Genomic DNA, 16,590 nt, shown 5'->3' on the forward strand with positions numbered 1-16,590 from the left:
TCAGCTATTCTTTACGCTTTCTTATGTTTGTATTTGTAGTCCTATATCCATTGTTGACACAAATGTGTTTCCAAACGAGTTGGGCCTCTTGACCGTTGGTGTTTGAGGAGGGTGTCCTCATAGTAATCCCTGATAGGAGGGGATTTGGGCGCGGCCTGGCAAAAACATCTGCCCACTAGCAATGTGTGATTGGCCTGTCTCAATGAAAGTGTGTTTACTAAGAGACATAGGTGGACTGCACATTGCGGCCTCCTTCACTGGTACTCTAGGAGCAATAGACTTTGTCTCAGTAGTGCATAGATTTGGACCAGGGGAGGAGTGAGGCTCTGGGGACTAGGAAAGTATAGTGAGAGCCCAACCCCAAAAGATCCACCTTTGGAAGAAAAAGGTTCCGCACACAAAGACATAGTAAACCTCAGACATCCTTTATAGAAACTGGTGGTGTTTCCTTTCGAAATGGGAATGTGAGGGTCATCCGCAAGCCGCTACGCCCTCATGCACAGCATCCAGATGAGTGAAGGTCCCAGGAAAGTAAGTAAGTGGTCAATGCTTTGTCTCAGTATTGCTTAGATTTAGACCAGGAGTATAGTGAGAGACTGCGAAGGTGTAGTGGGTGCTTTTATCACTCACCACCCAATAAATCTATCTCCGGAGAAAAATAAGTTCCACTACATAAACAGACTTGGCATATTTCAATCATCCCCCACAAAAACTTGTGGTGTACCTTCTCGTATTCAAATATTTTATTGTATTTCGAAGTCAGTGATACATACAAATCAGAAAGTGATGTACACAAGTAAGGAGTTAAAATGGATTACATGACAAGCAATATTTGAGCTAGGTTGAAAAGGATAGAGAGTTATCATACAAATGATCATGTAAATATCATGACAGATAACAGGTATTTCAAGTAGTAATTATAATCCCAAGGAAGATGTAACAGAAGAAAGATCATCATTTGGTACAGGAAAGTCATACATGATAGAATGTGTATTGCTTGGTAAATAGAACACATCAGTAAGGGGAAGAAATGAGAAGGGAAAGAGAAAGATTAGGAGAGGAAGAGGAAAGGATATTAGTGGGGAGGAGGGTGCAATGTGGCATTTGCCACACATATAATGGTTAAATCAAGAGAGGGACCCAAAAGGATGTTGAGCTACCAAGCCCTGAGTAGACAAAACCATATAATTATCCAAAGAATGGCATACATTGCTAGCGATTGGAGGTGGATAATGTTTTCTTTCAATAAGAGTATGAGCTGTACAAGATATGTCACCCAAGCCCACCAAGTATGGTATGATAAAAGATGAAAGATTTCCATTCTGGGAGTGTAATTTTAACTGGGATGAATAAAAGCGAATGTTCCAAATCCGTATTATCAAGAGGTAAAGCAGGAACGTCAGCACATGGACCCAGCATAATCATATGAAGAGAAAGAGTTTTAGATGTAATAATGATTATAGACAACTGCTGGTGTACCCTCTGAAATGGGTAAACCGTGGGTCACCTGCTAGCCGCCACAGCCTCATGAATAGAATTCAGAGGAGCTGAAGGTCCCTGGAAAGTGTGGGAATGGGGTGGCAAATACTCAAGAATGACAGCACCTTGTAGTTCAAGCATTGTGGCGCACACACATTTTCAGCTCTGAAAAATGCAATAATCACACCACCTGTCTTGAATCTTTGAATTTTCAGGACAAACTAACTCAAAATCATGGGCAGAGGGGTCAGATAAATCATGTCTAGTGACCACTGAACCCAGGCTATCAGAACTGAGGTAACATTTGTAGGCTCTACACAAGTATATGCATTTCCTGGTTGCTTTAGAAGGAAAAATGCCAGGGTGATTAGTCTCCTTGAAAAGGTAGCAGGGCCTAGTTCTGAAACTTTTTCTTGTAAAATAGGTAAGCAAAATGATGATCATAAATGGCACATCAACATGCCGAAGTCACACCTGATCCCCCATACACTCCTTTTTCACCCAGGAGTGATATATCGGCCACCACTCTCCGCTCCGGGTGGGGAAGGGAGAGGGCTCTGCTGCTAGGCCAATCGCAGTTCGTCAGCCGCTACTGCACATTTTGTGAAGTACCCTCTAAAATCTGAATCAGGTTGGTGGGATTTCCCTGATGCTGCACCCACTGGGATTTCAGGTCTCACTGCAGAGCCTGCATGTGCCATCGGGCATGCTTCAACAGCAGGATGCAGGAGGCCATGAGATCCAGCAGCTTCAGAGTTAGTCCCACCGAAATCCAGGATAAAGGCTGAGGTGTCAAAATTATAGCCTGAATATCCTGGGCTCGCTGCTCCGGAGCATTGGTGCAGAGCCGCACTGTGTCAAGAATGCCTCAAATGAAAGGGTGAATTCCTAAGGTTTTTATTAATACTATTTCCTAACTATAACGTTCCTGTAAACTTTGTTTTTTTCAGTGAAATTCTTTGGTTATTTTAACCTCTGACCAGCTTTCACGTATCCTCGGGCTCACACTTACTAGTGTTAATAGGAGGGCTTCTTGGCCCCAAGATTCCTCAGCTTCCAAGAGAGGAAAATGCTCTCACTTGCTCAAAGCGGAGCACATTTTGCTCTGACTACTCCCGCCAAGCCATTGCAAACATCTGTGTCACAGGAGTGGGCACCCTAGAACATAGCAGAAGCCGGCTTGGGGAGTGGTGGTCCACAGGACTATTGTGGCTCCAGAAGGGGGAGGGGGACACCCTCCTTTGCTAGAAGTTGCCCTGGGGAGGTGGTGGTCCCCGGAGCTGAGGGGGGAGTGTGTGCGTTTCCCCACATTACTTAAATCTAATAAATGTATATATATATATATCTTCAAAGACAAACTCCCTCTGCATCCAAAAGTGTCAGCGAGCCACACCATCTGGTATCTCCGCACATGGTATTTTATTCCAGCAGACATCCACCTTGACTTGTTTCAACCCCTCCCACTGCTTTATTGTATGGTAAACGGAATGGTCCGTTGCTTGGGTAGCTCTGGTAGTTTTTATTGCTCCGGACAACCAATAGTTGTTTTCCTATCTTGACATATTGTGTTAGAGCATTGCGTAATGCTATTTCTATTTTGGAAGGAATCTTGGATTCCTTTTCTTTGCATCTCTGCGGAGCACATTTCACTTAAATAATGTTTTTTTGAGGCAAGTAGCTTTAGCTCAATGGTATCGCCGGTTTGCTTTTTTCCCCCAACAAACGGTTGCACATGGGTTAGTTCCCCCATAGGAGCGAACTAGTATTATGTATATTTTAACTACTGTCTTCAGATACATTTTTGGTTCCTCTGCCATACCTAATGCTCCTTCCATGCTTTTCAATGATGTTATGACTTAAGTTGCCTGTGGTCCTTACCACAGTTCGTACAGTGGAGCATATGCTCTTGTTACCCTCAATTCCTAAGATTCCCCGGTCTCTCCTGTCATATAATAGACAGACTAGTCCAATTCAGGGATTTTTAGTAAGATCAGATCGCAGACCCTCCTCCAGCTTGGTTTTGCTTTAGTATTTAATTCAAAAGATAAGGAATCTCTATAAGGTGAACAAGTTACTTACCTTCTGTAACACCTTATCTGGTAGAGACAGGATCTAGCTGCAGGTTCCTTATTGACCCTCCCTATTTCTGCAGACTGTTTTCTTCTTTCCTAAAATATCCCTTTCTTGGTATTGATAAAGATTGGCTTCAGTCCCATTGAACTTATTTTTGGTCATCCATTGAGGGTACCACTACGTTTAGTGGTGGATGGTGGGGGGGAGAGACCTCTAAAAGAGCCTAAGCAAGACATTGTGGACTATGTGCTGGGCCTATGATCAAAGATGGGTGAGTACATGGGTAAAGCAACCAAAACCCTTGAACCAGCCAAGAGCTCTAGAAGATCTGGTATGACCAAAAGGCTGTACAGGTGGAGTTCCAACCAGGGCAGAAGGTATGGGGAGAGGTCCTTATCCTAGCCTTGAAAGGAAAGGTGACTTTATCTACTTGGTTGACCTAGGCACTTGCAGGAGCCCTAGCAGTGTCATCCATGTAAACAGCCTGAAACATTTCTATGACCGGGCTGATGTGGCCATGCCGATGGTCACTGATGACTGTCAGGAAGCAAAGAGTGAACCTCTCCCTGACCTCCCCTCCTACAGCCCAAAAGATGGGTCAGTGGAAGGAGTTGTCTTCTCAGACACCCTCACTGCCCAACAGCAAACTGTCTGGAGGCATGTCCTGGAGCAATCTGCTCGGCTCTTTTGCCTAACTCCTGGTCAAATGCACTGATGTAGCCATGATATGGATACTAGAGACAGCACTCCTGTCAAAAACAAAATCCGAAGACAGTCTGACCAATTTAAGGAAAATTCAGGGCTAAAGGCCGCAAGATGCTGGAGTTTAGGGGTGATTCAGCCCTCTGATAGTCCCTTTGTTAGCCCATTGTTCTTAGTCCCCCAGCCTCAGTCCAAGGGTGGGAAACCATAGCTGAAATGTTATGTGTACTATAGAGGTCTCAGTGTTGTCACTACGACAGATGCACACCCTATACCAAGAGCTGATGAGTTGATTGATTGGGGGGGTAACCAAATGTTTCAGTACCTACGATTTGTCATCAGGTTACTGGCTGATTGGTATGGCACCAGGAGCAAAAGGAAAGACCGCATTCTCTACCCCAGATTCACATTTCTAGTTCACTGATATGTTGTTTGGGTTAAAGAATGCCCCTGCCTCCTTCCAAAGGGTGGTGAATAAAGTCCTTGTTGGTTTAGAGAATTTTAGTGCAGCATATCTGGACAATATTACTGTCTAGTTCCACTTTGCAGGATCACCTGATCCACCTTGGAAAGGTCTTTGAGGCTCTGCAAACTGAAGGCCTCACTATCAAGCCAAGTAAGTGCCAGATAGTGCAGGGACCACCTTGTAGGTGGAGGCCAAGTTCAACTTTTACAGCCCAAGATCCAGACCATCCTGGGCCAGGAAGCTCCAACAACTCATTCAAGTTTGGTCATTCTTTGGCTTGACTGGTACTACAGTAGGTTTGTGAAGGGATATGGTACCATTGTGGCAGAACCAACCTCCAAGAAGCAACCAAAGAAGGTAAACTGGACAGTGTGCTGTCAAAAGGCTTTTGACACCCTGAAGGAGACAATGTGCTCCGCACCCATTCTCAAAGCTCCAGATCTGAAAGATACACCTTAGTGATAGTTTCCTTAACTTAGAATATCCCCAGGCGTTAGACTGGATTTGTAAAGTTTTGCTTAGCAGTACCCCTGCGCGTCAGTAGGTGGCGTCCTGCGGCTCCGCGTCCATCGCTGGCGTTGTATGCGCCGAGATGACGTCACAGAGACTACTTAGGCGCCGCCCATGCGCACTGATGTCAGTTCTTTCTTTTTCCGCGCCAGCAAGCACAGATCTGGTAGAGCACGTACCTTAGTCACTTTTTGACTACTCTTTTGAGACTTTTTGTCGTCGTCCCCCCCCCCCCCCCCCTCTTGTTCTCCTGGTGCATGTAGAAATGCCTTGATTTAAGTCCTGCGGGGCCTGCTGTCGCAATATGTCGGTGCCGGACGCCCACGATGTTTGCCTCTACTGCCTGGAGACCGATCACGACTGCCGGGACTGTCAAGCCGTGGCCCCGGAGTCCTTGAGGGAGCGGCGACGGAAACTGTTGAAGGCCCGGCATTCGTCCCACCGCCGCTCCGGGTCCAAGGACCGTTCCTGGAACAGCTCGCGGGGCTGTAGTCACCGCTCCTCGGGCTCCAAGTCTTCGCCCTCTGATTCCTGTAAGCGACGACATAAAAAGAAGTCAAAGAAGCATGTTCGCTCTCCGACGTTCCCCCATCGGTCCTCGGATGCGGACGAGGGGGACAGGGGTTCTGCCCCTGCGGCTCCCTGGGAGTCCCGCGGCCGACTCGCCCTACCCGGGTCCATTGGCAACTCTCGAACAGGTGCAAGAGTTTCTTGCTGCCATGGACCTACTTTTTAGGTCTCGGGCTCCCGCCGGCGCGCCTTCGGGCCCCGCGGTCCTGTTGTCCTGTTGGCGCCGCCGGCGGATCCAGCTTCACGCCACAGGATCCTACGCCGTAGGCTCCGGCGCCACGAGGTCCAGCGCTGTCGGCTCCGACCTCAGCGCCGCCCTGGGCTCCACCTCCGGCGCTGCAGTGGGTGCCGTTCGTTCCACCCTTGCCCCAGGACCATTTTCTTCCTGCCTGGGATCCGCATTGGGACGCGGCGCTGGTCAGGCCCCGGCCAGCACCATTCAAGGCGCCGTTTGCGATGCCATTTGTCCCCTCTCCTGCTCTACTTCCGCGACCGGCTCTGCCTGCCGCGGAGGTGGAGGATGACTGGGAGGGGTCCGAGGACCCTCTTGCCCGCCAGTGTGACTCAGAGCAGGACTGGTGGACGATCTGGAGGACGCAGGTGACCTCGATGTCTCTTCTGACCCGGGGTTTGCTTCTCCTCCACCTACGATGGAGTGCGCTTCCTACACAATGGTGCTCTGTCGGGCTGCTGAGGTCCTCAACCTCGATCTTCCTACAGTGGCCCTCAAAACTAACCTACTCACTGAGGTGCTCCAAACGGCATACACTTCGTTGCAGTCGCTGCTTCCCTTTAATGACACTCTCACCGAAGTCCTGTTTGGCACTTGGTCGCGGCCGGCCACGGGGGCCCCTGTGGATAAGAATGTTGCCAGGCGTCACCGCCTGGTGATCCCGCCTTTCGGACCACTCATCCTATGCTTGAGTCTGGTCATCCAGGCCTCAACGTTGCAGAGTGCCTTTCCCACGGCTCCACTGGATAAGGACTCTTAAGAAGCTGGAACAGTTCGGTAAGCGGTTGTTCTCTTCGGCCAGCCTAGGGCTGCGGTCAGTGAAAACCGCCTGCTTATTGGGCCATTATTCCCATGCAGTGTGGGATACCGTGGCTCAGGTGTTCCCTCCCAGGCGATTGCTGAGGGTAAGGATGCGGCTACGTTTACCATTCCGTTTAGTTTGGACACCGCGGACTCGTTTGGCAGGACGATTTCTACAACCATGGCGCTGCGTCTCAACGCCTGGTTGCGTTCTACTAAGTTCTCACCCGATGTCCAGAGCTCGCTCTTGGATATGCCATTTGATGGCACTCGCCTGTTTGGTGACAAGGCCAACAGTGCCCTGGAGCGTTTTAAGGACTCGAGGGTGACGGCCAAGTACTTAGGCCTTTTTGCAAAGACCCCGGCCACTCCTGGCTTTCGATCCTTTCGTGGCCAAGGCAGAGGCACCCAGGCTCGTTCCTTCAACAAGCCTGTGCAGAACCAGCCTCAGCGCGGCTGCGGTCACAGCTTCTTCAGCGGCGTGTCTGGGAATCAGCACAGGGGTCAGTCCGCCCCCGCTGCTTCTACCTCCAAACCTTCCTAATCGGAGCTGTGCAGAGCACCCCACGCCGGTGGGGGCAGGATCCACCACCACCTCCCCCACTGACGCGCTATCATGTCGGACAAGTGGGAGTTGCAGATCATCCGCAGGGTTTACTCCCTTCCCTTTCAGTCCTCCCCTCCAGTCATGCCACCGCATGTCGGGGGATCACTTGGTACTTCTCCAGTGGTAAGTCACAGTCCTCTTGGCCAAGGGGGCCATCAAGTGCTTTCCCAGGCCGGAAGTAGGGAGTGGTTGTTATTCCCACTACTTTCTGGTCCCCAAGAAGGACAAGGGGGACCTGGGCCCCACCTTGGACCTCCGGAACGGCAATCGCTTCCTCAGGAAGGAGAAATTCAGAATGCTGACTCTGGCTCAGGTCCTGGCTGCCCTCTACCCTGGAGACTGGATGGTAGCGTTGGACTTGCAGGACTCATATTTTCACATCCCCGTCCTGCCGGCCAACCGGCATTACCTGCGGTTCACGGTAGGCAGGAGCATTTTCAGTTTGCTGTGCTCCCCTTCGGCCTTATCAGTGCCCCTCAGGTGTTCACGAAAGTGATGGTGGTGGTCGCAGCTCATTTGCGCAGGACAGAGGTGTCAGTCTTCCCCTACCTCGACGACTGGTTGTTGAAGGCGGGCTCACCCCAGGCAGTCGTCACCCACCTTCAGACTACAGCCAACCTCCTGCATTTGCTGGGGTTCTCCATCAACGTGCCGAAGTCACACCTGACTCTCTCTCAGATGCTCCCTTTCATCGGAGCGGTTCTGGATTCGAGGCGGTTTCAGGTTTATCCTCCCGAGCAGCGAGTCCGGGATATTCAGGCTATGATTCCGATCTTTCGGCCTCTATCCCAGGTTTCAGTCAGGATGGCCCTCTGGATCCTGGGCCTGATGGCCTCCTGCATCCTGCTAGTGCAACATACCAGGTGGCATATGCGTGCTCTGCAGTGGGACCTGAAGTTCCAGTGGGCACAGCATCAGAGAAACCTGTCCGATCTTGTTCGGATCTCGGAGGGCACTGCATGACACTTGCAGTGGTGGCTCACAAATCGCAATTGGGTCAATGGCAGATCACTCTCCCTTCCCCAACTGGAGCTCACAGTAGTGATGGATGCGTCCGTCCTGGGATGGGGAGGTCACTTGTGAGAGGCGGAGATCAGAGGCCTCTGGTCTCCGGCGGAGTCCTGGCTCCACATCAATCTCTTGGAGCTTCGGGCGATCCGACTGGCACTGAAGCATTCCTTCCCTCTGTCCGGGGAAGTGTAGTGCAGGTGTTCACAGACAACACCACGCCATGTGGTATTGCAACAAACAGGGCAGGGTGGGGTTGTGGACCCTATGTCAGGAGGCTTTGTGCCTCTGGACCTGGCTGGAACATCAAGGCATTACCTTGGTGGTTCAACACCTGGCCGGTTCTCTGAACGCCAGGGCGGACAAACTCAGCCGCCGGTGCTTGATGGATCACGAATGGCGTGTGAACTCGGACGTGGCGCAAGGTCTCTTTATGCAGTAAGGAGAGCCTCGGTTAGATGTATTAGCCACCGAAGAGAACACGCAATGTCATCAATTCTGCACGTTGGAATTTCCAAGGCGGCACTTGCTCTGTGACGCTTTTCATCGCGAGTGGAGTTGCGGTCTTTTGTACACCTTTCCGCCTATACCACTTCTGCCCAGAGTGCTGAAGATCAGGCCCGGGCCCAAGTCATTCTTCGGGAGGATCTTCTGTCGCAGAGGACGGTCCTCCACCCAAACCTGCCCAGCCTCCACCTCTATGCGTGGAGATTGAGCGGCGACAGTTGACCGCTTTCGATCTTCCTCCTGAGGTCTGTGATGTCATATTGGCGTCCCTCCAAAAAGACTGTATATGCCTGCAGGTGGAACAAGTTAGTGGCATGGTGCACAGCTAAGTCTGTGGATCCCTTTTCTGCCCCTCTTTCTGAAGTCCTTTTGTTCCTTATTTATTTGGCCCAGCAGCAGGGCTCTGCTCTGGGAACTATCAAAGGTTATCTTTCGGCCATCTCCGCCTTTCTACGGCTTCCAGATCAGCCTTCTCTTTTTAAGTCTCCGGTTATTAACCGTTTCCTGAAAGGCATTCGTCACGTTTCCTCTCGTGCCGTTCATTATGCCTCAATGGCACTTAAACCTTGTCTTAACATATCTGACGTGTGCTCCCTTCGAGCCCCTTCATAACTGTCCTTTGTGTCTTCTCACTCTCAAGACTGCTTTCCTGGTTCCAGAAGAGTGAGTGAGTTCCAGGCTCTTTCTTCTAAACCTCCTTTCCTTTCTGTTCATCCGGACAAGGTAGTTTTTTTTCTTATTTCACAAAATTTTTTATTGAGAGGGATGAGCAAGCATTACAGACATGAGCATATACCATGCACGGTTCCGGTATCGACAAAAGCAAGTATGTAAGTATGTATAACGGGAACAGAGGAGGGGTAAATTAAATTAAGATAAATCAATAAACAAATAGTAAGGAAAAAAGAAAACACAGGCATTGCATCAGTACATTATCAAGGTTACAGTCATAGGTGGAGCAAGATCACCATATAATTCAATGAGGTCAGTTGCTTGGCCAAGTAGGCAATCCGATCTATGGACAGGGTGCATATGTGCATCAGGTAATCATGGTGGTTTGAATAGGTCGAAGTGAGCGTCAAGCGAGGACCATAGATTCCTATAGGGGGGGCGCCAAGGTGTAGCGGCCAGCGCAATATTGTCGGCTCCTCTGAGGTTCGAAACCCAGTTGAGCCAGTGGGGGAAAGAAGCTTTGCCAGTGTCCTTCCAGTTATTCAGCATGATTTTGACCGCTGCTGTCAAGAGTAGGTCAAGTAGGGTTTTGTCATTTTCATTGAGGGTAACAGCTTTGGTAAAACCCATGACTGAGGTTGCAAATTCCCTCGGGAGCGGAACATGCAGCACTTTGGTAATGAATTCGAAGATTCTATCCCAGTAGTCGGATACACAGGGGCATTTGAATATTAGATGTTCAAGGTCCCCACCCTCTGCCATGCAGTTCCAGCAGGAGTCATCCTCTTTGATGTTGTGCAGGAAGAGTCTCCTAGGAGTCCAGAAAGCTTTGTGGAGAAGCCAGAATTTAGTTTGGGATAGTGTAGGGCTAATTTTGTGTCGTGAGGTAGACTCCCATATTCTGGCCCACTCCACTTCCGAAGTTGGTGTGGAAGAGTATGAGTCCCAGAAGGACTGTGTGGATGTTGTCAGCTTGGTGCTCTGTGGGCGGATCAGTTTGTACATTCTGGACACCTGATGACCCTGTCTATTAAGCGTGTGAATGTAGCCAGGAAGGGAGGGGGTGATGTTGGATAAATCTGTTTTGGAGAGGGCCACTTTGAGGTGTAAGAAGTAATAGAAGTCTATGCTCTGGAGTTGAAACTTGTTTTGTAGTTCGTGGAAAGTGAGTGGCAACGGACCATCAAACAGCTGATGAGGGAAGTGTATACCCTTCTCTATCCAAGTAGGATTATTCATTGGTTTCCCTTTGTATAGCAGTTTTGTATTGTTCCACAGCGACTCCCACCGTGATTTACAAAATTGGTGCGGTAAAAATTTGCTTACATGAAGGAGGGCAGCCTTCGTGTTTCTGAGGATGGTACCTGAGGATACAGTGGGTTGTGGCTTGGTAGTGAGGAGGGTGGAAGGGGGAAGGCCACGCAGAATGGATTTTTCCACCGACAGCCACACCGGGGTGTAGTCTGAGTGTGAAGTGAGCCAAAAAGCCCCTTGTCTGGCTAAGAATGCGGTTTGATAGAGCTTAAAGTCAGCTAGATTGACGCCTCCTAGGGATTTATCAAGCCTTAGTTTTTTCATGCTAATTCTGGCTTTTTTCCCTTGCCAAAGGAAAGAGAAAATTAATTTGTCAAGTTTGGAGAGGAATTCTATGGAGAAGGTGAGGGGTAGCATAGTGCTCAGGTAATTGATTAGTGGCAATATCATCATTTTATAGCCTCAATCCTTCCCTACCAAGTAATACATCGTGGGGACCAACCGTCAAGGATTCTTTTAACTTTTGTCAATGTCAGCATTTCGTTGTGTATGATGGTGCTCAATAATTTGTCTGTAAACTCTATTCCTAAATATTTTATAACTCCTGTTTGCCAAGCTAGACCTGAGTTACCAAGAACTTCTTTGGTGGTGAAGATGTTTAGTGGTTTAACCTCGGACTTGTCTTTGTTTAGCTTGTATCCCGATAGGTACGAGTACTTACTGATTGAGGTCATGAGACCCTCGATCGATTTGGCCGGGTTTTCTGTCGCAATCAATAGATCGTCAGCATATGCTGCTAATTTTATCTGAGTATCTCCAAAGGAGACTCCCTGAATGTCTTCATTCCTTTTGATGTCAGTTAGAAGGGGTTCAAGGGCCAAAAGGAAGAGTGCCGGTGAAAGTGGGCAGCCCTGTCTGGTGCCTTGGTAGAGGCGAAACGGGTTAGAGAGGGTGCCATTAATTGCTATCCGAGCCGAAGGGGAGGCGTACAGGGCCATTACCATTGTGATGAACGATTGTCCGAGGTTGAATGAACGCATACAGTATTGAAGAAAAGGCCATGATACCTTATCGAAGGCCTTTTCAGCGTCCAGGGTGATCGCGACCATCGGGGATTGGGAGTTGTTAGCTTTCTCTAATATATGGCACAGAAGTCTGGTGTTGTCATTTGACATCCTGTGTTTCAGGAAGCCAACTTGCGACGGGCTTATTAATTTGGGAAGAACAGCGTTTAGTCGGTTTGCTAGGATTTTGGCATATATCTTGCAATCAAGATTTATCAAAGAGATGGGGTGGTAGTTTTTGGTGTGGAGAGGGTCTTTTCCCTCTTTAGGGATCACGACTATGTTAGCTTCACTCATAGAAGGTGAGATACATCCACTGGATGCCGTAGAGTTGAGAACAGTATGGAGCGTAGGGCTAAGTTGGTTTTCAAAGGCTTTATAAAAAGATGCAGTGAAGCCATCTGGGCCGGGGGCTTTGTTATTTTTTAAAGATTTGATGGCCTCTGTGATCTCTGTTTTACTGATGGCGGAACCTAATCGGGTTTTGTCATCTTCTGATAGTTTAGGAAGATCGAGAGAATCAAGATAATCGGTGCAAGCTGCTATGTCCAGCGATTTGTCGTTCTTATAAAGCTCTTCATAGAAGGATTTAAATGTATCCAGGATTTTAGTTTGATTGGTGTGGGTAGTATTTGTGGCGTCTTTTATTGATGAAATGGTTGACAGCTTTTGTTTATGTTTGAGATACGAAGCTAGCAGTTTACCTGCTTTATTTCCTTCGCAAAGTTTTAGGGCTTTGAAACGGTTAATCCAAACGCCCGCTCTTTTACTAGTTATGGCATTGTATTCATACTTCTTTTTAGTGAGAAGGTCGAGGGGTTTGTGGTCTTGAGGGTTGGCCTTGTGCTGGTCTTCTCGGGTTCTGATATCTCGTTCCAATTGTTCCAGGTCTTTGTTTAATTTTTTATTGGTTTTAGCTCGAATATTTATAATGACTCCACGGATTGTGGCCTTAAGAGCGTCCCATAGAGTGTTAGGTTTGGTATTAGCGGTATTGTTTAGGAGTAAGTATTCCTCGATGGCGTCCGCTATCTTGAGTTTGTCCTCTGGGTTGGTAAGAATTTCGTCATTAAAACGCCATCTTCTAGGTTGGCGAATCGAGCGGGAGCCTGCAAGTTTGGTGTGAATACATGCATGATCGGACACCAGTTTGTGGGCAATACCAGTTTCTTCAATCAGGTGTGCGAATGAGGTGGATAACAGGATGAAATCAATACGTGAATAGGAGTTATGTGGGGCAGAGTAGAAGGTGTAGTCTCTCCCATCGGGGTTCTGTAGTCCCCAAGAATCTTTGAGACAGTAGCGCTCACAGAGACGGAATAGGGCCCCATGTGACCGTGAGGGGTGGAATGAGCACTTGGATTGTCTGTCTAGTAAGGGGTCTAGGGGTAGGTTAAAATCGCCCCCCACTATTAGTAGTTCATCTTGGGAGATATGTTCGATGGATCGAGAGACTGAGTCCCAGAATGTGGGATCATCGGAATTAGGGCCATATATATTCACTACGTGAATGGGATCATCCTCTCTGCGTAAGTGAGTCACTAGTAACCTACCTTCTGTATCGTGAGTGTGTGATAGCAGTGTCAGGTTGGCATTTTTAGACAACAATGTGATTACTCCACCTTTCTTTTTTGGCGCTGGAGAGGACAGGACGTGGGACGACCAATGTATGTTAAGGAATCGTAAGTCCTCCTCAGAAAGCTTGGTTTCCTGCAGAAGAACGATGTCTCCTTTTGTTTTTGCTAGATAGTCGAACACTTTCCGCCTTTTCACCGGGTGGTTAAGTCCTTTGACATTTAGTGATATTACTTTAAGATCGTCTTTGATTGAGTTGGAGTTAACCATCGGTGAAATGTTTTATCGCTCGGTGGAAAGCTGTCAGTGTGATGTGCGACAAACGAGGTGTTGTGACCAGTTCGAGCGCCCTATTCTGACAAAATCGGATAAGTTTCGATGCAACCTTTATTGATAAGGCGTATAAGTAAGAGTATTGAGATGCGTGCCTGCAGCCTGGGCGGTGGAAACAATAAGGGGTAAAGTGGACTTGGTGTGGTGAGTTGTGGTATCTCTGTGAAACATAAACATTAGCATAAAAAACAGGATGTAATACAAAATGAGGAGGAACCTACTGAGACTCTGCCAAGTGTTTGCTCCTACATCCTCTCTCTTTTCCCCTTCCTCTAGATGACCCCTCCCTCTCCCCCCACCCTCCCTCCCCCCCCAAATACGTACGTAGGGAGTACGACGACAGTACCATGCTACGCAAAACAGGAATAACAATAACAATAATGAGTGCATATTATCAATCCCAGATGAATGTAGACGGTTAGTATAACCAACAAGAAAGCAACATAGAACAGATTTTTAGCAAAAATACGTATAGCAGGTCATAAAAAGTTTTGATCTAATATGAAGCAAATAGGTAAAGAACTGTTTTAAGATTATGAGAGTATCTAGTAGATACGACCATGGTATACCAGTTGGGATGCGCTACCCCCATCAAGTGTTAAGTTTGTGGAGTGTTAAGACCAAGTTTGGAGGCGCTACCTTGAGATGAGCAAAGTGTACAATACTACCCATTGGTCCAAATGTAACAACCTGCGTGAGGCAAAAGCATTCAGAATCGTAAATAGTCACATGCTACATGAAGTCACTGTGCTGGCCAGAGGAGGCCACGCTTACAAACTCACGGTACTGAGGAATCGATGAGCCTGGTAGGCAGAGCTTAGGAACCCGTGTCAAAAGCCGAGTAAAGTTCTACGGTGGGGGATCCTATCGAGGCAACCGTTGCCGGACCACTGGAGGAATGACGAGTGACATGGAACTAACTGGCCCCGTCTTGTTGATTCGGACACGTGGTCTTTCTTTTGTTGGAGAGGCCGGTTGATTGGTCCATTTCTTGCGTTGGGCATTCTTCGAGATGATGCGCCAGGTCTTTCGGGTCCGTGAAGAATCTTGGACGGCCATTTATCATAATTCTGAACTTGGCTGGTCCTGCGAAAGAGAAGGGGATGTTCTTGGATCTAAGTTTAGGTCGGAGGTCCAGGAAGCCCTTGCGTACATCCACCGTGTCTTTGGAGAAGTCCTGCGTGAAGATGATCTTGTGGCCTTCCCATGTAATGGAGTGATTTTTCCTCGCATATTGGAGAATCAGTTCAGCGTGTTGATATCTGAGTGGTTTGCAAATCATTGGCCTGGGCCCTTTAGCATTCCTGCTCGTGAAGGTAGGGATCCTATGTGCCCTGTCCAGTTCGAGGCCATGTGGGAACTCAATCTTGGTAATCATGGGGATCCATGATTCTAGAAAGGCCACGCAAGAGTCAGCATCATTTTCTGCGTTTTCTGGTATGCCGAAAATTATAACGTTCCCCCGTCTGTTGCGGTCCTCCAAATCCGCATTATGGCGTCTGAGGGCGTCGGTGGTGTCTTCCAGGCGTTGGATCCTGGACGCTGATTGTCGCGACAGATCCTCCACATCGCTAATCCGTTGTTCTGCGGCTCCCAGGCCTGAGGTTAAAGAGCTCATGTCGGCCCTAATTGCGGTCATTTCGAGTTGCATTGAGTCTGTGTTAGCTTTGGTTGATTTGGAGATATCCGTAAGGTCTGACAGTTTCTTCAATATCATCTCCATTGTAGTCGCCATGTCTGCTTTGCTTTTGATGGGTGATTCGGAAATCAAAGGTTCTGGTTTCACTTTTTTTATGATGTTCCTGTCTTCTCTGAATGCCATTATGCTAGGGACGGCTGGCACTATTAAACCTCGCTGGTCTTGTGGGCAGTGTCCAATGCGTGGGCAAGAGATGGTGGGCAGGAGCCTAAAGCCAGACGGTTCCAAGGGCGGTATCAAATAAGGAAGAGCTAATGGGACTCACTTATAGAGGATCACCTCCGTGTGGAAGTAATAACAATAGCGACACTCCAGCCCACATTCCCCAGTTTTCCGCCTCCACGTGGTAGTAATAGCCACTCCTCAGCGTTCATTCCTCATGTTGCATTGGTGAAAGTACATTGTTGGTCTGGGGGCTATGTTGGACGACGTTACTGACTTGTAAGGGATATCAGGGCCAGTGAGGTGTTCTCTCTCCCTGCAGTTAGCTGTGCAGAAGCGTGGTTGGTAGCGCTGGTGAGCTCACATCATACAGTGTCCTGCGGGTGCTTGCCTCTTAGTCACTCGTTTAAGGCGCTCGCGTTACTGAAGAGCCGCCAATTTAGGGTCAGGCAAGGCGCGCTGATCAAATAGGTGATGCGGGCGGATAGGTGGCAATCCTCACCTTAATAAAGGAGATCTGTGTGGCTTTGGAGCGGCTCATGTCCCCTCAGGTGCTTCGGTTCTGGTCTGCGATGGTAGGGCGCGAAGACACTACCTTCCGTCAGGCGACGCCGTCCGGACATCAAGGCGCCATTTTAGCTCACACCGCTGTCGGCGCGTGGCGGGGTGAAAAAGCCAGCTTTTCGTCGCAAATAAGGGTCGGTACTTCCCGATCAAGACACCGGAAGGTGCCCTATGGCTTTAGCAGTAATGTCCGTGAATAACCGCTGCAGTGCGTCGCGGTATCGCCGAGAAAGGGATTGGTGTCGCTCTCCTGAAGTGCGGAGCTCCCGGTTAGGCGGCCATTCCCACTGCCATCCGGACAAGGTAGTTTTA

The 16,590-nt window shown here is 48.7% G+C and overlaps 1 protein-coding gene across 1 annotated transcript in view; it reads left to right on the forward strand.

Moving 5' to 3' along the window:
* The window catches only part of NCKAP1 (NCK associated protein 1), a 649,223-nt gene that overhangs the window by 604,004 nt on the left and 28,629 nt on the right, over positions 1 to 16,590 (forward strand). The gene's annotated exons all lie outside the window — the stretch shown is intronic.

This window comes from Lissotriton vulgaris, chromosome 2_1 (assembly GCF_964263255.1).
Source record: "Lissotriton vulgaris chromosome 2_1, aLisVul1.2, whole genome shotgun sequence".
In the NCBI taxonomy this organism is placed as follows: Eukaryota; Metazoa; Chordata; class Amphibia; order Caudata; family Salamandridae; genus Lissotriton; species Lissotriton vulgaris.